The sequence below is a fragment of the Triticum aestivum genome, chromosome 3D (genome assembly GCF_018294505.1).
Source record: "Triticum aestivum cultivar Chinese Spring chromosome 3D, IWGSC CS RefSeq v2.1, whole genome shotgun sequence".
NCBI classification, from domain to species: domain Eukaryota; kingdom Viridiplantae; phylum Streptophyta; class Magnoliopsida; order Poales; family Poaceae; genus Triticum; species Triticum aestivum.
Genome location: NC_057802.1, coordinates 536,778,289 through 536,802,385, shown reverse-complemented (window position 1 = coordinate 536,802,385; position 24,097 = coordinate 536,778,289). Strand labels below are relative to the sequence as shown.

The 24,097-nt window shown below is 50.5% G+C and overlaps 1 pseudogene; it reads right to left on the bottom strand.

The window, feature by feature from the left end:
- Positions 1-344: 344 nt before the first annotated feature.
- Positions 345-23,617, bottom strand: LOC123076464 (uncharacterized; annotated as a pseudogene).
- Between the last annotated feature and the right edge of the window lie 480 nt (positions 23,618-24,097).

Below are 24,097 nucleotides of genomic sequence, written 5' to 3'. Positions count from 1 at the left end.
ATGATGAGACATTACGAAATGTTAAGATACGCCCTCTCAAGCAAGAAAAAAATCCGATGAAACTAGGCAAAAGTCTAACAAGTGAATTCTTTTTTTTTTTTTTGCTACACAACGAGACATTATTTATGATGATACAATTTGAAATCAAGCGAGAACCCAACAAATAACATCAGGATAGAAATTCATTTCTCCTAGATTGACCAATAAAGCTGACCTGTAATCGCCAACGACACGGGTCCAACTTGTATTTTCTATCCAAGAATAGCCTTTCTCCAAAATAAAAAGGGGAAATATTATTCACCTATCAGTGCAAGTGTACATGCACCCCATACGGCCGGACTAGATCAGTGTTTTCTCATCGACGCCTTGCACCGGTTGGGGGATGTCCACCTATGCCTACCGCTCCTCTTCTCCGTTGGCGCCAGGCTCATGTAGTTCTTCCAGTCAGCGGCCAGGTTCCTAAGGTCATGCACCTTGTTCTCGAGCCCAATGCAGCAGATGGCGTGAATCGTACATACCTTGTCCATTTCTCCGTGGAACTGGCAAAAACCGCCAAATCACCGTATCGAGGAACACGAACTTGATCCGCAGCTCACCGGCCGCGATATCGGCCTTGATCTTGTTGAGCACTCCTTGGTCATGCTCGGAGGGGAACCGTGGCCTCGCTGATCGCCAGCGATTTAGCATCTCCACCGTCCGGTTCGTCGAACTGATGTAGTAGAAGCCGCCATTTCCCTCATTTCTCATGTCCTTGCCGTTGCCATTGAACCCATCGGTCGAGATGGCCATGTCGGCGTAGAGGTTGATTTGCCGGAACGGGTTGCGCAACCACATGACATCCACATCCTGCCAATAGTAATATTAATAGAGCATGCATAACCTAGACCTAGCGTATGATATTTCACTATTGGAAATAATAAAATGTAACAAGAGAAAAAGAGCACACAATATTGCTCAACAGTCTGTGTGATTGTTAAAGGCACGTGGGGTCGCTTACGGTGAAGAGATAGTTGTAGCCAAGTTGGAGGACACGTTGTGGGACATCGAGCCTGGCCCAGATGAGTTCGAGGTAACTCTTGGTCATGAAGTGGTTAGCGGAGCTAACGTTGGCGGAGGTGACCTCGTGGAGGTAGCAGGAGTAAATAGCATAAAACTACTACTTTACAGGCTAGGGTTCCAAAAAACTACCTGTTTTAAATTTTTCTCGGATAACTACCAAATGGGTGGTCGGCTATTTCAAAAAACCCAAATCGTCGATTGTTTATCAGTTGATCACGATTATGACAGGTTGGGCCCGCACCTAAACAAACCGTTAGTTTGACCTGAGTTTGACCGCTAACTTACATGTGGGGCCCACATGTAAGTTTCCTCCCCCTCTTCTCTTTCTTCTTCCTCTCTATCTCTTCTCTTCCCTCCTCTGTGCTTCCTGTGCCGGACCCCCTTCCCCTCCGGCGACCCCCTTCCCTCCCAGGCCGGCGACCCCCTTCCATCCCAGGCCGGCGACCCCCTTCCCTTCCCAAGCCGGCGACCCCCTTCCCCTCCCAAGCCAGGGACGACACTCCCTCTGCTCCCCAGCTCCTGGTGGCGACGAGGCCGGCCTCGTCCACGACGACGGGAAGGGTGCACTCCAGCAGTCCACGGCGACGGTGGCGAAGAGGTCGTCCGCGTCGAGCTTGAGAAGCTCGCGGCAAGGGATGGCGGCGGCCGCAGGCGAGTCACAGGATGGCTGCGGTCGCGGGCAAGGCACGGCGTGGAGGTGGCGCAGGCGAGGCACGATGGGGGGGCTGCCACAGGCGAGGCACGGCAGGGCGGCCGCTGCGGGCGCGGCTCACCGGCCGCAGGTGATGTCCAGCATGGACCCGACCGCTGCGGGTGCGACTCGCCGGCCTCAGGTGGTGCACGTCGTGGATTCCACCGCCGCGGGCGCGGCTTGCCGGCCGGAGGATGCAGCGTTGCCTTGCCTCGGGGACCCGATTGCTTTTTCAGAAAACTCACCGGGACCTGATTGCTTTTCCAGAAAACTTGTAGGGACCCGATTGCTTTTTTACAAAACTTACGTGTGGGATCCACATGTAAGTTGACGGCCAAAGTAAACGGTCAAACAAACAGTTATCTTACATGTGGGCCTCAATTGTCATAATCGCGATCAACTGATAAAGACTCAGGAATTTGTGTTTTTTGAAATAGCCGACCACCCATCTGGTAGTTATCTGAGAAAAATTAAAAACCGGTAGTTTTTTGGAACCTTAGCCTGTAAAGTAGTAGCTTTATGCTATTTACTCAGGTAGCAGTGTGGGTGCACTACCTCGCTGAGGGCCAAGGCGACAGGGTCGACGGCGATGATGAGAGTGTGGTTGAGAAGGTGCGCAATGTCCTCCCCGTAGTTGAAGCCCGTGAGGAAGAGGTCAAGGAGGAAGCCTGGACGCGCCCATGCCTCGTTCACCAACGTGATGATCACCGTCCCATCCTCAGTGGCCACCTTGTTCAGCAGCTCCGCGAGCCCTTTGAATTACTCCTCCTGCGTACAAAATGCAATGGGCTCTTTTAGATATGAAACTTCATTCGATACAAAAGGCTCTTAGAGCATCACTAAGGGCACTCATCAAACCTCCCTAATATGTTAATACTGACAGCCCGAACATGTCCGGACACAAAAAACACCCGTCTAACATACCCTCCCAAACCTATCCAGACAGTTCGGGTATTTTCAGACGTGACCCATATATGGGGGAGAAATGAGACTGCCTAGACATGTATGCCACATCAGCTCCGATCTACTTTTTTTCTTCTCTATTCTTTTTCTTTAACCATCCTCACCCAATCATGTGCATGTATCCACATAATTTAGGTATAGATCTTTTTTGGGAGGGTGGGGGAGGGGGCTATATTGTAGGGGCAGACAAATGAGGCTCGATCCCCTGCTTTCTGTGAACATGTCCGCGAACATATGGGGGCTCAAATTATGCACTTGCTTTTTCTTTTGCGGCAAATTTTTGATCTATTCATTTTCAATCATGACGGTATAACGAACATCAGAAATAATAAAAAATACATCCAAATTCGTAGACCTCCTAGCGACGACTACACGCATTGAAGCGAGCGAAGGCGCGCCGCCATCATCGTCCCTCCCTCGCCGGAGTTGGGTACAACTTGCACTCACTTAAGTAGCGGGGAGTACAAGTTAAATATAGCCATCCATACAGGTGGAGTAAACTAAAATGTCTTGTGTGTGAAAGGTCGTTATCATGCATGAGAACATTCCAGACCAATTTCTATCTAGCACATGATGACGAAAATTGTACCCTAGAACATATATTCAATATTTGGATGTAGCATGAAATTTAATACTGCTTCTGCAAGAACTAGTCCTGCTATAGAAAATGGCAATTCTTTGTGATAGCGCCGCGTTTGGGGTGAAACGGACATCGCGCAGACGGGCTGGATGCATGCCCTTGTCCTCCCCGTGGCCCGCCTGTCGGGGACACTAGCGCTCCATTCACCTCCAACGCCTCCACCCGCCCTCCCCGCCTCCGGCGCCGCCACTATTCTCCGGCCGCGTCCTCATTGCTCACCCCCCGGTCGTCCATACCAAACCACGTCTCGACATAGCCGCCACCACGCCGGCGCTTTCAGAGAACAGATTGACAAGGCTAGGCATCTCTCAGCTATTAATTCTCTTATACATGATGTTTCATATTTTTGTAGGTCACTAATCTCTCAGCTATTAATCCTCATATTTTTGTCGGCAATTTGCAATCAACACCCTAACATTTTACAGACAAGACCCTAAAGCCATGGTTTTGTTACAAATAAGGCCAAATTTTCGACAAGTCGGGACATTTTTCACTAGAAATTTTGGCAGCATAACACGTTATAACCAAGATATCAAATATGAGAGTGGAAGTACAACTTGTGCCCTTTGCCTCCTCCTACTATACCATCAATACGAGGATGGATGATTTCTAAGAGCTACTACCTACTCCAACGCATCCATCCTACCAACACAGCTAGCAGTTGTAAAAACAACTTAGACAAACTAACATATCTTGATGACGGACGAACTGCTCCATCCATCATCATAGCCTCGGGCTTCACCATGACAACGTCTGTCCGTCCTTCAGTCACACCACCAGCTAAGAGCCAGCCAGCAGCACCTGTTCAATCAAATACAAAAAAGACGACACAGAACCTGGTGATCCATCAATCAGGCCTTCCGCCGAAACTAGTGATCCACACCACCAGAACATCACATTCAACCGTAACCAAAAACACTACAACAAGCTAAGTTTTACACCATCCATCCGTCTTCTCGCCCTTCTGTGGCTACTGTCCAGGCCCCTACATAGGCACATAGAGAGAGGGAGAGAACAAGATTTTTATTAGTGCCCAAGTTACAAGTTCCTATGAAAATAAAGAACGTACAAACTAAAGGGAATGGTTTAGCATCCAGTCTATAAACAACCCACCACATCTGTGCAGACTACCACAGTGATTATACTAAACAAAAGTTAAACATTTTAGTACATGAACCATGAGCCTCACAAAAGTTAGACATTTTAGTATATGAGATGGGCATGAGTTAAATTTGAAAAATATGGAAGCTACAGCATCACCAAATTCTACTTCACTACCATAGACATACAAGGTCAGCAGATATTAACAACAGTTATAGCATCACGATAACTTCTCATTTTTTAAGGAGGTATAATGGCTTCAAGCAAGCCGAGTTGGAAATGAGAACCAACAAGCTATAACTATCCTCATCAGTAGGTAGATACCAGAGAAGAAAAACTAAGAAAGAGGACCAATAAACAGCTGCGCCTGCCTTCTTTTTACTGACTGCTAAAGAGTGAGTGTTTAATGTACATTCTATGGCAACTTACCGCAACACAATACAATCCAGCGAGATAGCAGCACTGTAAATACTTAGGACAAAAGAAGAGATTGTCATTCTTTGTGAAGGAGCAGACAAAGAAAAGATAATACAAATAGTGGTACTTGAGCAACATCAGAGTCCAAATTCCATGAGATATCACAAAAGAATTTGAATGCTCAGAACACATAGTCAGAGCGCCGCCTAGAAATCAAGAAAACTCCAAGCTAGGGAAGAAAACAATACTACTCATCACTGATCATTAATAACCTTGTTGAGCCAGACGAGAGCAAGACTGAACGAAGTGCACAAAGATCAGAAATAGTAGAAGGGGGGAAACATATTTTCCTGGGCCAAGGCCCTATTTTATTTGGACTACCCTACTAGCCAAACTGATCACATGATGTTCCATTCCAACTAACTGGTGTTCAAGACTACCATGCCTCTCTGCGTGCAAGTTTTATGAAGAAAGGAAAACCACGGAATTGCTGTGAATCACATAGCTCAAAGGCAAACCAAGGAAAACTAGTACCCCTCCGCCTTGTGTCGGTCAAGAGTACCATCCGGATGAAACTTGTGCTTGAACACCCACTTCCCGGTGATGATGTTGGCCCGAGGGGGACGGGGAACGAGCTGCCAAGTGTGATTGCGTTGCAATGCGTCAAATTCCTCCTTCATCGCGGCGAACCACATGGGATCACGAAGCGCGGAACGGGCGGAGGTCGGCAGGGGTGATGGTGACGAGGAAGACGTCGAAGCCACGCAGGTGTACTCATCCGGAGGGTAGCGAGTGCTCGGCCGATGGACACCCAGGCGCGACCGAGTGACAGGGCCAGCGGGTGGTGGCACAACAGCAGACACCGGGGCCGGCGCCAAACCCGGCGGTGAAGAAGCCGGCGACACGCCCGGCTGCGAAGAAGTCGGGGAAGAAGCGGGCGATCCCGGCGGGCGAGCTGGCACAACAGCCGGCAAGACCGGCGAGGCTAGCGCTGAAGCCCGCGAAGAAGAGGCCGGAGAGGCCGGCTCAGAAGCCGGCGCGGCGCCCGGCGAGGAAGCAGCTGGAGAGGCCGGCGCAGAGGCTGGCGCGGGGCCCGGCGATGAAGCAGCCCGGGAGGCCGGCGTGGAGGCCGACGTGGAGGCCGGCTCGTAGGTCGGTGAGCCTGGCGAAGCAGCGGGCAGGAGCCGGAGTGCCGTGCGTCCAGGGGCGCCCTACGCTGTGGGGCAAAGCCAGGGCGGACAGGGTCGGCCAAAGAGGGGCCGGGCGTCGATGAAGAAGCCGCCTGCTGTTCCTGTTTAAAAGGAAAACACAACTCGTCGAAATAAACGTGTCGGGATGTGATGACACGGTGGGAAACCGGATCATAGCATCTATAGCCCTTGGTGTTAGCCGGGTAACCGAGGAAGACACACGGAAGGGAACGAGGGGCAAGTTTATGAGGAGAGGTGGCGGCAATACTAGGATAACAAAGACAACCGAAAATACGAAGACCGTCGTATGAAGGAGGAGACCCGAAGAGGAGGTGGTGAGGTGTAAAGTTCCACCGGGTGCGACAGGGACGAAGGTTAATGAGTAGGGTGGCAGTAGCGAGAGCGTCGGGCCAGAAGCGACGTGGCATGTATGCGTGGAAGAGGAGGGTACGGACGCAATCGTTAAGAGTGCGAAGAATGCGTTCCGCCCGACCATTCTGTTGTGAAGTATATGGACAGGTAAGACGAAAAACAGTGCCATGTGTGGAGAGAAGATTGCGGATGGTGGTGTTGTCGAATTCTTTTCCGTTGTCAGTTTGCAAAGCTAGAATGGGACGACCAAATTGCGTAGATACGTAAGAGTAGAAGGCCGTAAGAGTGGCAGCAACTTCGGACTTCTTACGTAATGGAAAGGTCCACACAAAGTGAGAGTAGTCATCCAAAATAACAAGATAATATGAGAATCCAGTATTACTAGCAACAGGAGAGGTCCAGACATCACTATGGATTAACTCAAAGGGTAACGACGCAACCGTGGATGAAGCACTAAAGGGAAGGCGAACATGTTTGCCCAGACGGCATGCGTGACAAGAGTGCGCATCCGTTTTATTACATGTAAAAGAAAAATCCCTAATAATGTGACGAAGAGCGGTGGAGCTAGGATGACCGAGACGGGCGTGCCAAAGATCAACGCCGGCGGAGAGTGCAACTGGTCCAGCATGTGAAGATGATGGAGGCTGGACGGAGTATGTATCGCCGGGACTGTCACAGCAGTGAAGAACCATCCGGGTGAGGGCGTCCTTAACAGAAAAACCAACTTCGTCAAATTCCACAGTTACAGAGTTATCTCGAGAAAGTTTACGAACACAGACTAAATTCTGAATGAGTTCAGGAGACACAAGAACATTATTGAGATAAAGTGGTCTAGAGTTCGAAGGAAAACTGGTAGAACCAATATGAGTGATAGGGAGACCAGCACCATTACCGACAATGATACGAGAAGAAGTGTGAATAGGAGACCGCAGAAGAGAGGTTACCCGGGTAAGCGGCCATGTGCGAAGATGCACCGGTGTCCATAAACCAATCGCCACCGCCGGAATAAGCCCCAACCGGAGGCTGCTGATGAAGAGCAGCAAGTAGGGCCGGATCATAAGAGACCGGCGCGGGATAGCCGGAGGAGCCGGTCACGCCTGTGTTGGTGGTTGGCCCGCCATAGCCAACCGGAGCAGGAGAGTAGTAGGCCGGTGGAGCGACCGGACCAGGTTGCGGACCGGCGAAGAATGCCTGATGGCTGGAGGGACCGGGCCCAAGGAGGCTTGGAGCGGGTGGGCGGGGCACGGGCATGGTGTAGGCGTGCACAAACCCTGTCCAGGGGTTGTGGCCACCCCCCCAAGGCGGCGGCGTCGGCTGCTGCTGGATAGGCCCGGGGCGCGGCTGTTGCTGCTGCGTCTGGCCTTTGCCGCGGCCGCGGCGCCTCTGGCGCTGCTGCTGCTGGGGCTGCTGCTGCGGCGGTTGTTGAGGAAGAGCCGCAGGAGGAGCCGGTGGCCGCTGCTGGTAGGGGGCGCCGTAGGCGCCTTGCGGCGCGGAAGGCGCCGGTGGCCGGGGCGCCTGGTATGGCGCTGGGAAGCCGGGAGGCGCGCCTGAGGGCGCGGGGCCACCGCGCGAGTAGCCAGCGGCGAAGGCGGTATGAACGGCACGGGAGCGAAGATGCTTCAACCGGCGTTCCTCGAGACGAAGATAAGCCACCGCCCGCTCGTAGGTAGGGTTCGCCATGAGGGTGAGGTTGGAGGCGGCGTTGCCGAGATCCTCATTGAGGCCGGCGGTGAGGGTGGAGAGGAGCAACTCGTCGCCCACCTTGAAGCCGATGTCATTGAGCTCGTCGGAGAGGGTCTTGAGACGCATGCAGAAGGCGTCGACGGAGGAGTCGTTTTGATGGCACCCGAAGAACTCCTGCTGCAGGAAGACGATCCGTTGGAGCTTGTTGTCGGTGAAGAGGCCGACGATCTTGTTCCATACCGTGCATGCATCATCCTTGTCGCGAACGACGGTGTGGAAGATGTCCTTGGACACGGTGAGGAAGAGCCACCTGATGATGGGGCGTCGATCGCTAGCCAGTCGGCGTCACGGTTCAGGACGAAGAGGTTGGCTGTGCCGTCGATGTGGTCCTGCAGGTTATACTCACGAAAGAGGAGATTGAAGTATGTCTTCCAAGCATAAAAAATCGCCTCGTTGTGGGAGAGGATGACCGGAACGCGACGTTCGATGGGAACATCACGGATGTAGGCAGGATCGGGAAGAGTGGCGGCCGTGGAGCCGGCGGAAGAGTCGAAGGGATTCGGCGGCTTCACGACCGGAGGAGTAGAGGCGGCGGACCGGTCGGAGAGGTTGGATCCCGACATGGCAGGAGCTAGGGTTAGGGGCGGCCCGGGCGGGTTAGGGTTTGTAGTGGCTAGGGGTGGGAGAGGCGCGAGGTGATCGCGGGGGCGGGAGCGGAAGCAGTGGGGAAGGTGGCACGGCGGCGGCGAGTAGTCGGCGGCGCGGGCGTGCGAGGGAACAAGCGGCGGCGGCTGGGAAGCGACGGCGACGCGACTAGTGTAGAGGATCGGAGGAAGGCTGATACCATGTAGAAGGTTATGCAACTCACGATATATTGATCGGATGCAATATGCACATATATATAAGTATCAAAGGGTAGCCACGTCCTCAACTATACATGAAAGGAGGAGGGCTTGTTGTACAAGAAATACACATATATATCTACATCTCAACAGACATAATTAACAGAAGTGAGAGGGCAACCAGATCCGTGAGATCCAAAGACTAGCATAGTTGTCGTTACAGCAAACTGCCTAGACTAGTTACCAAGCAATCTAGGCAAGCATCAGCGCAATGTAAGAAACAACAAATACTGATACTACTTACTTGCCAAGCAGCCAGTAGAGCGGCGCCAAGATTCTTAATCTTGATTAATTGATGACCAAGTATCTCCTCCAGCAGCGTCCTTGTTTGCCATCAAGTCAGACCAGGTCCATCCCTAGGTGCGCACGCACAGGAGCAAGAGTCATTAATCACCAAGTGATAATAATAAGGTAACAAAGAACAAATACCAACTGGTCAACAAGGCATGCATCTACTTCTACAACAGGAGCATCGTTCTATCGGTATAGGACGACTACAAAATATTTAATTATCAGGGGACTGGATAGATAATGCACATGCTTCCATCAATCGACCAGTGCTACATACCAGCTACTTAGCTAAGCGTGTTCTACTCACGCTGCCAGTCTTCTTCTCATTAGTTTTTTTTTTTTTTGCAAAATTTGCAGTGCCGCTCAAACTTGCAGCCCTCCAGCATCCTCAACCTCAAGCCAGGTCCCTCCCTGAGTGGACATGAACAAGATTAACGAAAAGGTGTGACGACACCCGGGTGCCCCGGCACCCGGTTATCGCGTCGGTCGAATGAGTTAAAGATTCGTGCCGTGTAGCTTTCAGGTGCAGACGCTTGTACACTACTAGTGTGATTAGCAGGCTTTGTCAGGGAGAGAAATAGTGACGGGAGGAGAGAGGATGGCAGGAATAGGCTCTGCAGGTATAGGTCTGTCAGCGACGGGAGGAGAGAGGCATGGCAGGAATCGGGCTGGAAAAGATATTGCTGTCCACGGGTGGTGTTCATTGAAGTGACAACAGAGAGAGAACGATGCATGCGCACAGTGGCATGACATGATATCCCCTTGCGCACAGCCGGCATCCCTTCTTTTCATTTGTCATCATTGTGAGCTTTCTTGGTCACCGGAAAGAGTAGCGGCCGGTGTGGTTCTTTCTAGCAGACAACGCCGCCGGCGGGGGAGTTCTATACTGTGAGATGGGCAACTTGCAGCCTGGCATTGCAATCCACCTACAAGGGGAGGCATTGTCGTCTGCTTCTTCATCAGCGTCGACGGAGAGATCTCATGTTCTTCGTAAGCGGCCAGTGGCGGTAAGATTTCTTGTTCTCAGATGATATATCCGACGTCCAGTTACTCTGCATCTCCCTCTGCATCTAACACGCGTGTGGTCTGCACAGTGCACCGATACGGGGTGCATCTTTTGCGCGCGTGCTATTATGGCAAGGTATGCTGCCGCATAGATATCATCTCAAAGAAACAGCGCGCCGGAGGTGAACGCGGTTGGGGAAGTAACACACCTGATGGTGAATGGATTGGCCGGAGCAGATGGCGGGCGGCATCTCGGGCAGGCAAGTGAGCATGTCCAGCTGCACCATCCGCCGGTGAGTCCCGCAGCTAGTCCGGCTGCTAGTCCTGCTGCAATATCAAGGACGCCATGCACCGACGATGCGCGGCAAGTAGCAGTGAACCAAGACGTGGATCCGGTGGCAGGTCAGGACTCATTAGCCGCGGCCGGAGCGTGGACTGGAATGGTGGGTGACCGCGCGGCGTCAGAACAGTTCAACGCCGTCGTCGGCCTAGCAGTTGGCCGGGAAGGGAGTGAATTCCTGTTGCAGAGGGGATGCTATATGTCGCCGAACGCATTGCAAGTATCGAACCAGTAGAGTAGTTGACCATACATACCTTGGCTCAATCCGTCTGTAGCTCCCGCCCAGATCCGACGAAGAGAGACGCCGCGGACTGCTGTCCGCCGCCGCCCACGAAGTGAAGAAGAAGTCGCTCGATCCCCCCGCGGTCTCCTGTTCGCTCTTTTTTTACTCCATCATACTCCCTCCGTTCCCAAATAATTGTCTTTCTAGAAATTTCAACAAATGACTACATACGGAGCAAAATGAATGAATCTACACTCTAAAACATGTCTACATACATCCGTATGTTGTAGTCCATTTGAGATGGTTAGAAAGACAAATATTTCGAAACGAATGGAGTACATAGCTTTCTGATTAGTGTATGACATCGTCGGGACGCACTGACCGGCCCCAGCTGCCATTGTCTTTACAGCATCCTACGGTTTGTGCTAGTGAGTAACGGTACCCACCGTCTCATTTACCCATTTTGGGGTTATTTATTGGAAGCAGGTATGAAATTAATGCAGCAGTAACTCCAGGTACGCATGCAGTTTACTAATACTGTCATAATGGTATAACATATAGGTCATTTTTTCTTTTTTGACGGCGTGAGGAAAACCGAAGAAAATAACGTTTGGAAAATAGAAACAAACATTAACTAAACATTATCACGGTTAGAGCTGTCACGGGTATCAGTTGTGGCCATGGGCCACTTCTCCGCCTTCCACTTCCCACCGTCGATGCGGTTGCAACCCATTCTCAAGGCGGCTTCGCCGCCGGCAGTTCCAGAGGTAGTTGGGGTCACTGGTATGGACAAATTGGTTGCCATTGGCGCCTTCGGGGTGCCCTCATGGCGTGGTGGCAACCCTAGTTGTGGGAGTCGCGTTGAGCGTGGCCGGATTGCACGGCTCGAATGCGAGCAGCCAACCACGCCCGCTCGGGCGGTATGGTTGCGGGTGACAGAGGCGGGCGAGTTGAATGCACAAGGCACCAAGAGGCATCAGTCGTTGCCATAAGACAGAGGGGAAGGGTTACCTGGTACTGCCACCGCCTCTTGAAGACGCCGCCATGTGCTGTTAACAAGCCGAGCGCCGACGCATAGCCACGAGGGTAAACACTGATGTGCGCCCCCTCTCCAAACGTGATCACGCCACCCGCGACCCAGGCCATGGTCATGTCAAGTTAGTGTTGTCACGGATATCAATCATCGTCATGGGCCGATTCCCCACCTTCTACGTCCCACTATCGATGCGGTCGCGGCCCATTCTCAAGGTGGCTCGGGCGCTGGCAGTTCCGGAGGTGGTTGGGGTCATCGATAAGGGCAATTTAGTTGCCGTTGGTGCCTTCCGGGTGGTCTCATGGCAGGGTGGCAGCCCTAGTGGTGGGAGTTGCGTTGATCCTAGCTGCATTGCACGGCTCGGATGCAAGCCGCCAACCACGCCCGGTCGGGCGACATCGTAGCGGGTGGTGGCGGCGGGCGAGATAAAACACCAAGGTATGTCACTTACACCGTATCGCACTGCTCGACGGTGCCTTGCAGGCTCTGTCATGGTGTTACTACTCCCTATAACTTAACCCAGGTGAAAGATTGATATTCCAAAACGGACGATGGTGACGTCGTGAATCATTCAATTCCTAGAGGCACCGTCGGCGAAACCATTCTTTTTGAGAGTTGAGAGACGAAAAGTATATTTTTCTCTTTTATTAAGCAGCGTAAAGCACTGTCACTTGTCTAAAGGCCAATAACTCTAGACTTGGCCCAACACTTTAGCCAACAGTAATTGAAAGAGAGACCTTAATATTGTAGAAAGATACTATTAAGCTGGTGAGCATGTCCATATATGACACAAACCATTCTTTTTGCTCGGAGTTCAGAAGGCATCTTTCAATAGAGCTCAGTTTGCTCGGCGTTGCCCTCGCCGTAAGTCCAGAACTGGCTCGGTTCCTATTTGAACGAACAATTAGAACAACAAGATTCACTAGAGCAGTGTGACGGATTGACTCAGAAAGAAAAGAAATCTTGCAAACACGCAGACGCCAGTTAGAACAGTAGTGATAGTACTGCGCCATACACATGCCTTGACAGCTTGAATTTCAATCCTAACTAATATCATCAGCTAATTTTCAGAATCTCCAGCCCAGATTTGAATGGAGGACGGCTCCTCAGCTAGAAACCTGCGTTTCCAAACCAGTCTTCGAGTCGTCCTACCCGAAGTCGCGTGCATCGCCGGCTCGGACGCCACACGAAAATGGATTGGAGGAGCTACCATCTTCCACTTCAGATCTGGAAAAGGGGGGATCAGGTCGGTAGCAGAACTTAAGTGAGAATCGAGGTATATTTCCACCGGATCCGATGAACTATGTGGACACTAACCTGGAGCTTCCCTCAAAATCCAGATCGATGACGATTGACGCCGGGATGATGATTGATGATACCATGAGCGGCGACAGTCTCCTCTATTCCTTCCATCGGCGATGCATGGCGATGGTGGAGTTCGACGCGTCCTGTTATCATCTCGGCCGATCTCAGTGGACTCCATTGGTAGCTATGACGGGTGTTTGGGCAGAGTCTATTCTGTGCGGGTAGGTGGGTGGGGTTGAGGGGAGAATATCAGGTGCTCCGGTAGCACCTGATCTTAGGTGCTCCGGTAGCATCTCGGTCATTGGATCGTGATCCAACAGGCAACATTCACGGGATGTGGATTCAAGTGTCATTTCAAAAATGTTTTGGGGTTTTCTACAAAATTCGCATTGACCAAATGTTGTCCATTCGATTGATGATCCAACGGCCGAGATGCACTGGGAGCACCTTATCATCAGGTGCTACCGGAGCACCTGATATTCTCCCTGGGGTTGAGGACGCCGGCAGGCAGCAAGGTCTTTTCGTTGGTTTGAAACACGGCCCCGACAGGTCTATTCCTTTTCTTGAAAGCATGACAGCAGACCGACATGTCAATCCTGATGTAGGCTGGCCGGTAACAGAAACAGTAGGAGTCTAGGCCCAGATTCTATTCAAATATTTTCAGGCACCGCGCTTAGTGAACTTTAGGCCTGCTAATCAAACTGGTGGTACAGAACGTTGCGCAGGTCTCCACACGCTAGATTCTGCATGGACGGTAGTGATAGCCGGGTGCCTAGGCACCCGGGTGCTAAAAACCCATTCTCCAAGATTATTTGAGAGAAGCATAACAGGCGGAAAGAAATGTGCTCACAAAAGGCACTACAAATCGGCCATTTTGTATTTCACATGGAAGGAAAACACTACAACAACTCTGCCTAATTATAGTCGGCGCCAAAGTATAGAGGTCAAGCATGCAGGGTTGACCTTGCACAACAGCCAGTCTAGTTGACTACACCATGAAAATAAACATACAGTGTACTGGACAGCCACCATAGTTGCTCTTGGTGATGCCTCTGCCTCAAGGGTCCGAAAAGCTTTCTCTTCCCGATTTGATATCATCCTCCATGATCATTTCCACAACAAACGTGAAGCAAGACTAAGAAGCTAACTCAACACCACAATAAACTTTTTTTTGATAAAGGACTTTTCATTGAATAGATATATCGAGGTGATACGGTCGCATCGAAAGAAAGCCCGGCCTCTGCATAGCGAGATGCACACAGCCAAAAAGTCGAGAGTGCCCTAAGAATAATAAAGATAATTCGGTACAAAGCGAAGCAAATAAATCATGTCGAGGCTAAGGTGCGGTAGATCCTATCCGTAGATCACACCGCCATCCATGGGGGTAGAAAACCTCCCTGGCCGAACGCTCCAGTCGTGTAGACGCCATCATAAAAAGGTCCCTGTCCTCCGGCCTTTGCATGATAGACCAAGTACGGAGCAATCGTGTACAAACATGAATAACCTGCATAGGAGATGAGACACATTTGTTATTGAAGATCACATCATTCCTGGTAAGCCACAGTGCCCAGCATAAGGCCGCCGCTCCCACGAGAATATGTGCAGAAAATTGTTTATCAATACCCCGCAACCAGTTGCCGAACATATTCCGTGCACTACGTGGTGGGTATAAATTAGAAGCTACCTGAACTATGGCCCAAACTGCCCGAGCGAATTTGCACTCGAAAAATAAGTGTCTAATAGTCTCGTCATGTTGGCAAAAGACACATGTCTTAGAACCATGCCAGTTTCGTCGTGCCAGATTATCTCTAGTTAGAATGACTCCTCTATGTAAAAACCAGAGGAAAATCTTCACTCTTAGAGGAATTTTGAGCTTCCACAATTTCCTGTTATCAACTGGAACATCACAATGAACCATTGCATCATACATGGATTTGACAGAAAATTTGTCATTCTGATGCAAGTTCCATCGAAAGACGTCCGGCTCACCTGACAGTTGAATGTCCTCCAGACGAGTGAGTAATTCATTCCATGCTGCCAGACGAGGGCCAAGAAGGTCCCTACGAAAAGAAATATCAGGGTTTTGTTGCCCTAAAACTTGTTTGATCGTGACAAATTTATGTCTGACAATCCTGTACAAGCTCGGATATTGCACCATTAGTGGGTTGTTCCCTAGCCAGGTGTCTTCCCAGAATCGAACCTGAGAACCATCCCTAACCGAGAAGGTCCCGAATTGGAAAAAGAATTCCTTGGCCTTCATCACGCCACTCCAAAAATGTGAATCTCCGGGTTTCCAATGAACTTGAGAAATGGCATTGGATCCCACATACTTATTGCGAATGATTTCCTGCCATACCCCATTCTCAGAGAGTAATTTGTAAACCCACTTGCTGAGAAGAGCAATATTTTTATCTCAAGGTCTTGAATTCCCAGCCCCCCTTGACTCTTAGGTCTGCATAATACGCTCCACCTAGCCAGTCGATATTTCTTGGATTCATTATCGCACTGCCAAAAAAATCTGGATCTAAAGTAGTTTAGTCGCTGGAGAACCCCTTTCGGTAGGTGGAAGAATGACAACATATATAGAACCATGTTGCTTAGGACAGAATTGATCAAGATCAAACGTCCCCCGTAAGACAAGAGTTTGGCCTTCCAACTGGCTAGACGTTTCTCAAGTCTCTCTTCCACATACTTCCACTCAGCGATAGTTAAACGCCGATAGTGTATAGGAATACCCAGATATCGCATCGGAAACTGCTCGAGCTGACATCCAAAAATCTCAGCATACTCAGGTGCTGATTCTGCAGCATCACCAAAGTAAAAGAGTTCGCTCTTATGAAAATTGATTTTGAGACCAGAAAGTTCCTCAAAAGCACATAAGAGCAACTTGAGATTTCTTGCCTTGTCTAGATCGTGATCCAAGAAAAGGATAGTGTCATCCGCATATTGTAGAATAGATAGTCCATCTTCTACCAAGTGTGGAATGACACCACTGATTTGACCGTCCAGCTTAGCCCGCTCAACAAGGGTAGCTAGCATGTCGGCCACAATATTAAACAAAATTGGAGAGGCGGGGTCCCCTTGGCGAAGCCCCTTCCTTGTGTGAAAATAGTTGCCAACGTCATCATTAACTTTTATGGCCACACTGCCTCCAGAAACAAAGCTCTCTACCCAACGACACCATTTTGGTGAAAACCCCTTCATGCGCAAAGTTTGCAACAGAAAGGGCCACTTAACTTTGTCGTAGGCTTTTTCAAAATCTATTTTAAGAATGACACCATTCAACTTTTTCCGGTGAAGCTCATGTACAGTTTCGTGCAGAACGACCACTCCATCTAATATGTTGCGGCCTTGCATAAATGTTGTTTGAGTGGGCTTTACGACATGGTCAGCCACCCCGTTCAACCGATTAGTAGCGACCTTCGTAAAGATTTTAAAACTTACATTCAGAAGGCAAATCGGTCGATATTGTTGAATACGATTAGCCTCCTTAATCTTGGGCAATAGGATAATTTCCCCAAAGTTTAAACGAGAAATATCAAGGTCTTCGGTATGCAGTTGGTGAAACAACGGAACCAAGTCTGCCTTAATCACGTCCCAAAAACATTGATAGAACTCTGCGGGAAAGCCATCCGGACCCGGAGCTTTGTTGATTCCGTTTGGAACACAGCGGTTCGAATTTCCTCCTCAGAGAACGGGGAGGTTAGGAACCCATTTTCTGCTTCCGTAACTTGAGGGATGCCATGAGTAACAGATTCATCCAACTGAAAATTTGTTTCAGCTAAAGGTCCAAAAAGCTCCTTGTAATACTTAGTAATGAAAGTTCTAAGTGGTGCGTCCCCCTCAATTCGGCCTTCCTCCTGGTCAAGGGAGAATATGCGTTTCTTTCTATGTCTGCCATTGGCAAGCATTTGAAAGTACTTCGTATTATCATCACCTTGCACAAGCGAATCCGCCTTGCAATGTTGGTACCATTTAATCTCTTCCCCGCGTAATAGGCGGGCAATCTGCTCATTTAGATTGCTTTTTTGCTCAATCTCAACAGCAGTCAGAGGCCTGACCTCCGCTATTTTATCAAGGGAATCGATTAAGGTAGATAGTCGCAGTTTTTCTTTTTTGTAAATGCCAGCAGTATGCTTGGCCCATCCACGAAGGAATCGGCGCAAGGCGCGAATTCGATTGTTCCATCGTTGAATGGGTGTGTTACCATGAGGTTGACGCGCCCACACTTTCTTAACAAGGTCATGAAATCCCTCTCTAGTGAGCCAACCCAGTTCAAATTTAAACTGGTGACGGTTAGAACGTGGGATTGGTTGTCCAAAATCGGTTAGCAAAGGAGTGTGATCCGATAAGGCCTCAATACGTTCTAGAGCCCGAACCGATGCTAGGGGGTATTTATATTCCCAGTCGGTGGTAACTAGCACTCGGTCAAGTTTTTCAAATGTTGGAACTGATCGGTTATTGGCCCAGGTATACTGACGGCCAGACATCGTGATCTCCCTCAGATCCAGGCTGTCAATAACAGCATTAAAGAGGAAAGGCCACCTAGTGTCAAACCGGTCATTGTTTTTTCCTGCTCATATCGAAGGATATTAAAATCCCCCCAATTAACATGGGGTGAGGATTGTCTCGACAGGTATTAACAAGTTCTTTTAGAAATGCAGACTTAAACTCCTCTTGAGCGGCGCCATATACAGCCACCAAACTCCAAAGGAAGTTGTCGGACTTGTTTCGAAGGTGGAATTTAATATGATAATCCCCCTTTGACGTGGACAATAGTTGCAAGTAAGTAGAGTTAATACCTAGCAATATTCCACCGGACCTCCCGGTCGGCGGCAGTACGTGCCATTCGTAGTCCAAACCACTTGAAAAGTGGTCGAGAGTACGTGTTGGAAAATCACGTTTGCCCGACTCGGTGATAGCTACAAAGTCCAACGCATGATCCTTTACGCAATCGGCAATGTGTTTGTGTTTAGCCAAGTCACCAAGACCTCTGCTATTCCAAAACATGCCTCTCATGCCGAACCAATTTTTTGTTTAGAGACCTTCGCCTTCTTAGAAGAGCGCCCTCTTTTCTTTGCTGAGTTAGACTTATTCTTGCGCAACGATGTGACAAGCTCACAAAGCGTAGTGTCGCGTACAGTATCGTCAAGGTCTACTTCAGTCGTGTCTTTAACCAAATGAGAGAGAATCTTGCCTTCGTGATTGGCATCAGCATCCTCATCCTCCTCATCTGACACGAGAGGGTCAACAAAACTCGACAATCTAGGAGCAACCGTAAGCCGGTCGAACTCCACTTGTTTAAGAGCCTTAACCGAAAAATCTACCTCTTTCTCATTACGTCCTAGTGACACTCCAAGTCTAGTAATATTTGAAGAAACTTCTGATTTATCAAAAGACATAAAAGATTTGCGAGAAGAGGTACCTTCGAAGTCAAGGTTGCGAACCGCCGTCCTACGCATGGCCTTCACCATAGAGTCCTCGTCTGTGTCTGCTGAACCATCAGTCCCGACGTAGTGACGCCCGCTGCGCCTCAGCGGTGAAGGAGAAACATCGGCCGCCGAGCCCATCCCGGCGCCCCCGAGAGTCGGAGTAGTCTGCTGCGGCGATGAATAAGACATCCCGGCGACCCCAAGAGGCGGAGTAGACTGCAGTGGCGATGAAGAAGAAGATCGTATGGGCTGGTCGTCCACCTCCTCGAGTCCGGATGCCGGCGCCCCCTGGTGACGGAGGAGTAGATGACAGCGCTCGCAGCTGCGCCATGGCCGACTCCTGGCCAGCTCTAACGGCCGGGGAGAAGATCACTCCCCGACGAGTCGGAGAGACAGGTGCTGGCGATGGTGGCGGCGATGTAGCGCTCGCAATCACCCCCGCAGGTACCACCCCCTCAGATATAGGGCACGCATGGCTCCCCTCGTCGAGGGGCGGTGCCGACGGGTGGGTCGGAGTCGGCGACGCCAAAGACAGGGGAGCCAACGTCGTCGGAGGGGCAGCCATAGACGAGGTAGCCGGCGCCGTCGAAGAAGACTCCTTTAAAGACGAAGAAGCAGCCGTGACAGGAAGGCCTCGATGAGGGTTCAGCGGTGTGATGGCACTGGTCATTTGCATGGGCACCACACCGCCCGTGGTAGCAATGGCCGAAGGGTTGTTAGGAGTTGAAGTGGGTTTGGACCTCTTGCTTGGATCGTTGCTCTTCACTGTATCCTCCCTGTCATGCCCCTTGTCGCCTCCTGGATCGTCGCCGTGCTCCCAGACTCGAGGCACAAAATCACTATCAACCTGGAAGTCTGATTTTTCCAGACTGTACCGGAACTCATAACCTTTTCTTTGAACCACCACATCGGTAGAGAGAGAGTCAATGGTGTTGCTTTTGAAAGCATCCAGGTTCAGCACCGCTACCTGGATACGAACAATTCCTCTCCGACGTAAACAGAGAAGATCGACGTCAAGAGTAGCGCCAATGACCGAGCCAACCGCCCAAAGCCCCAAGAAGTGTCGGAGAGCGTGAGGCACCCCATGCACATGGACCCAAATAGGTATCAGCTCGAAACGGTGTGGTATCTCTTCTGGCTTCCAAGGCTTAAACTCGATAGTGACATTGTGAGACTTGATGAAAACTGCAAACCCAGTGACCCTGTGCAAAACTTCCTCACTCGGGAAGGACATAAGAAAAGCGTCCTGACCGTGCGGTATGGCCTCCCACGTCCACTGCAATTGGTACTGAGCAATCTTAGCAACCTCTGCCTCCACGATACTGGGAGTTATAGAGCCACCAGAAATAGATACCAACGCCGTCAGTGAATCCTGTGGTGCAAGATCCTCCCTGCAGACATTGTCGGGCATTTGAAAAAAGGCCATACTTTCAGTTCCGTAACCACAAAGCATCGCCACCGGCTTCGGCATCTTGAGCGCAGGGCAGCGCCGCAAAGTCATCGGGTGATTAGTCTTGTTGCAAATGAAACAAAACTGTTGTGTCCCGCAGTCATCATTTGTGTGCATTGCAGACTGGCACTTAGAGCACCACACCTTCTTAGGAATTGCTACCCCCTCGGTTGCCCCTGAAGGCTGAAACGTAGGTGTAGGCTGCTGTTGCATTGATCCCAGCTGCATATGTGCGTACTGACCGTGACCCGCTACCATCATAGACGAAGGGGCCATAGCGGGAACCTGCACTGGTGGCGGCATCATATGGACCGCAGGTGGGGGAGTGGAAACTGGCGGAGCTGCTCCTTGGTTCGTCTTCTGACGGCCACCCTTGCTTCCCTTCGGCTTGCGAGGTCGTGCAGCAGCAGGGCCTCCGGTGGCAGCAGAGTTATGTGGCGGCCTGGCGTTGAAGCTAGGAGCCATCTGCACCCCGGCAGGACTACTATGATGCTGCACATAAGTGTTCATCGCAGGTTGAAAAGCTGCCGGCTACTGATGTTGCTGCGCGAAGCCAGTCGTTGGTTGAAGAAGATACGGCGGCTGCGACACGAACTGACCCGAGGTGCCAAAAAACTATTGCTGGAACGGCGCCTGATACGCCATGGACTGCTGCACCGGCTGCTGATGCACCGGCGGCTGCTGCACCGACGTGAAATTTCCCAACGAAGCATAGGGTTGCGCAACCTGCACCGGCTGGTAAACCCCCGGAGCGAAGCCGGGAGCGCCTCCCGACGGAGAAGCATTAGGCTGAGAGGAGCTTCAAGTCGGATTCGGTTGGTGGCCGGTGGAGGTGCCCGGCGGCGCAGATGGGTCGCCGCGCGTCATTGCTGGAGAACGGACAACAGCCACGAAGGAACGATCGAACCTAGGGTTGACTGCCTGCTCTGCCCGGTTCCACAAGTGGCCAAGCCAACGGCTGAGATTGACCATCCGGAGCCGACGTCCAGGATTCGTCAGATGGCATGTCAGACCTGAAACGGCCGCATATGACGGATCGAGATTTCGAACTGTGGCCGCCTTGGCGCTCCGCCCTGCCTGTCCCGAAGAAAACGCCGGCGAAGAGACTTCCGGCGAGGCCTCCCCATCTCCGAGACACACCTGCGGCAAGAGATCGCCGAGGGTTCTTGGCGGCAATGTCCGAGGAGGCGGGATCGGGCCGATCCAAGGCTTGATCAGCGGTCTTGACCGGACGGGCACCCCGGAGACGCCGCGGGTGGCCGCGGCAAGTATCGCTGGTGACTCCTTCAATCCAGGCACATCCACGATAGCATCCGACGTAGAGGCCACCGTGATTTCCGCCGAGTCCAGCGACGGTTCTCCGTACTTGTCAGACCTGCAAACACGAGAAACCTCACCTGTCCGTCGAGACGACGGTCTCTCCCACACCCTGGACGCCGGTGTAGGATAACCAATGTCCGCCCAGAACTCAGCTGCTAGTTCCTCGTCCGTCTTTCTCCGGCGAACCGAAGATGGCAGTGTAGATGCCCTAATGGAGGAGTCATCCACCGCATGCACCATCTCCTCCGCATCGGTAGAACCGAGGCAAGAGAACCGAGATCCCCGGAATCCGCCGGCGGCGTCGGCCACCAGCATGGCGCTAGCGTGAGCCGCCGCCTAGAGGCGAGCCGCATAGCTAGCGTGAGTGGTGGATATGTTTGATCACCCTCTATTGGATGAATCCAACACCACAACAAACTAAATAAGCTAATGGATGAATCCAACAGCCTCTATTGTTCATTGCCCTCTTCGGTCTGATTGGTAACAGGTCACGATGCACCGAGACAGCCCATCCTTGTCAAATACAAAAGCAGCTCCCAGCAAACCAACAACCCATCATGCACTTGCAGGAACTGATCCATCACACTCAACAGCAACCCAACTCCGACCAAGCGATGCTACAAGATCCATCCATCCATCGGTCTTCTCGCCTTCCGCAAGATCAAACTTCTCGGTGGTTGCGGGTCCAGAGCACTACCTTGGCAGAGAGAGAAAGAACAAGATTTGAATAAGCTACATTTTCTGAAAAGAGGAAGAGGATGATGTATTACAAATAAGAATGGCTACTATCCAGCACATCCATGAATGTTTCATATGTATTCTTGAGCAGCTACAAGTTCGAAACATTGCCAATTTGCTCTCAGGTAAATAAGAACTATGGAGTGCTAGCACCACCTCAAACAAACTCTTTCTTGATGACAACAGAAAAGCCATGCCATAGATAAACAAGTACTAGTACGTGGAGAGCAGCACATGCAATGCAGCAAAAGTGCAAACACACAGGACAATTACTAACTATGTTTCTGATCACAAAGGGAAATATCTCTTTTTGGAGTCTAATGGACTCCTGATGACAACAGGAAAGCATACCAATACTGGTGAGTGGAAAGCATCACATAGAGAGGATGGACAGTTTTTGGAACCACCTTCAAACACACAAACACAGAGAAGATGCAGGGCTATACCAGCTGTGACCATAGCCGCCCACACCCTTTGTCCCCTGCCACTCACGGGAATTCAACCACTCAATTCAAACAGAAGCATCGCCGCCGTTCAAAAAGAAATGCCATCGCATACCACTCACAACCATTCGACGACCATTTCAAACAAAAGCATCGCCGCCGTTCAAAAAGCTAGACCAAAACCAAGCTGGAGTTGATGAACCAGTGGCTTACCAATGCTGGAGTCGAAGAAGAAGAAGCCACCAAAGGGGCAGGGCAGGCGGCATCAGAGTGAGCGCCGGTGCATGCCGGCACACTTGCTGGTGATGGTTGGAGCCTTCTCCCTTGTGCACACCACAAGGCAATCTCTTCTGTACCTGGGTGAGGAAATCGCATCAGGAAAAATAGCGTACCGCCCTAGACAACGGTGCAGCATCCATACAAGTTCCTATGACAATAAAGTATGTACAAGTTCCAATGACAGAATGTAGAAAATCCAAACTACATTTGAAACATTGCCCATTTGCTCCCAAGTAAACAAGAACTATAAACCATTGTCAGATTGGAAATAAATACAACTTGCTCTGAGTACTAACTACTTCTCTAATCGAGGGAAAGATCTCTTATGGAGTACTAGTACTATCTCAAACGAACTCTTCTTGACGACCAAAGGAAAGTGTGCCAATGATAAATAGTAATAGTATGTGGAGAGCAGCACATGAAGCCTTTAATCATGCCACTGTGATAAGAATAGAATACACTTCGTTTTGGTATAGCTTTTGGAACTACGGCATGCATGAATAAATATACGATGGGATTGCTTTCTTGATTACCGCATGTTCCAGCGGTGCAGGCGCCGCCCCGGCAGTTCTGCCGTTGGTGTTCCTCAGCCAGCTGCCGGAGACGCCGGACAGCTGCTCGCCCACCCGGTCGGAGGCCAAGACGAAGAGGAGGACCGTGGGCAGAATCCCCCCCACGAGGAACGGCACCACGTGGTGGCTGCACAGCTTCTTCAAGCTCCCCTCCTTCACCGACCCCATCGATCCCTCTCTGAGCCTTGACGCAGAGGTAGCTAGCTCGTCGATCGATCGATCGACAAGAAGTTACAGGAGGAGGCAAGGCGGCAAGCAAGCTAGAGGTTACAGCAGGTCGTCGCAGTCGAGAAGCTAATCGTAAAATTCCACTGCCTACTCGGGTGTGTATATATATGGATTGGTCTTAAGTGAAACATCGTAAAATTTGACCAAGATAACTATAAAAAAATTCACAATATCATTACATGCATCATGTAATTAATTTTGATATCGTATATATCTCTTGTATCGTATTTATTTTCTTATATAAATTTGGTCAAGCTTTATGAAGTTTGATTTATGATTAATCTTATATGCAGAATAAAAAAAATTGATGGAGTATCTTGTTTGTACTTGGTATGTTAAAAAAAAGACTAGTTCCCGTCCTTATTCTTCTTCCTCTATCCTGGATCCCTCCCATGCGGTTACGCCGCTGTTATTGTCGTC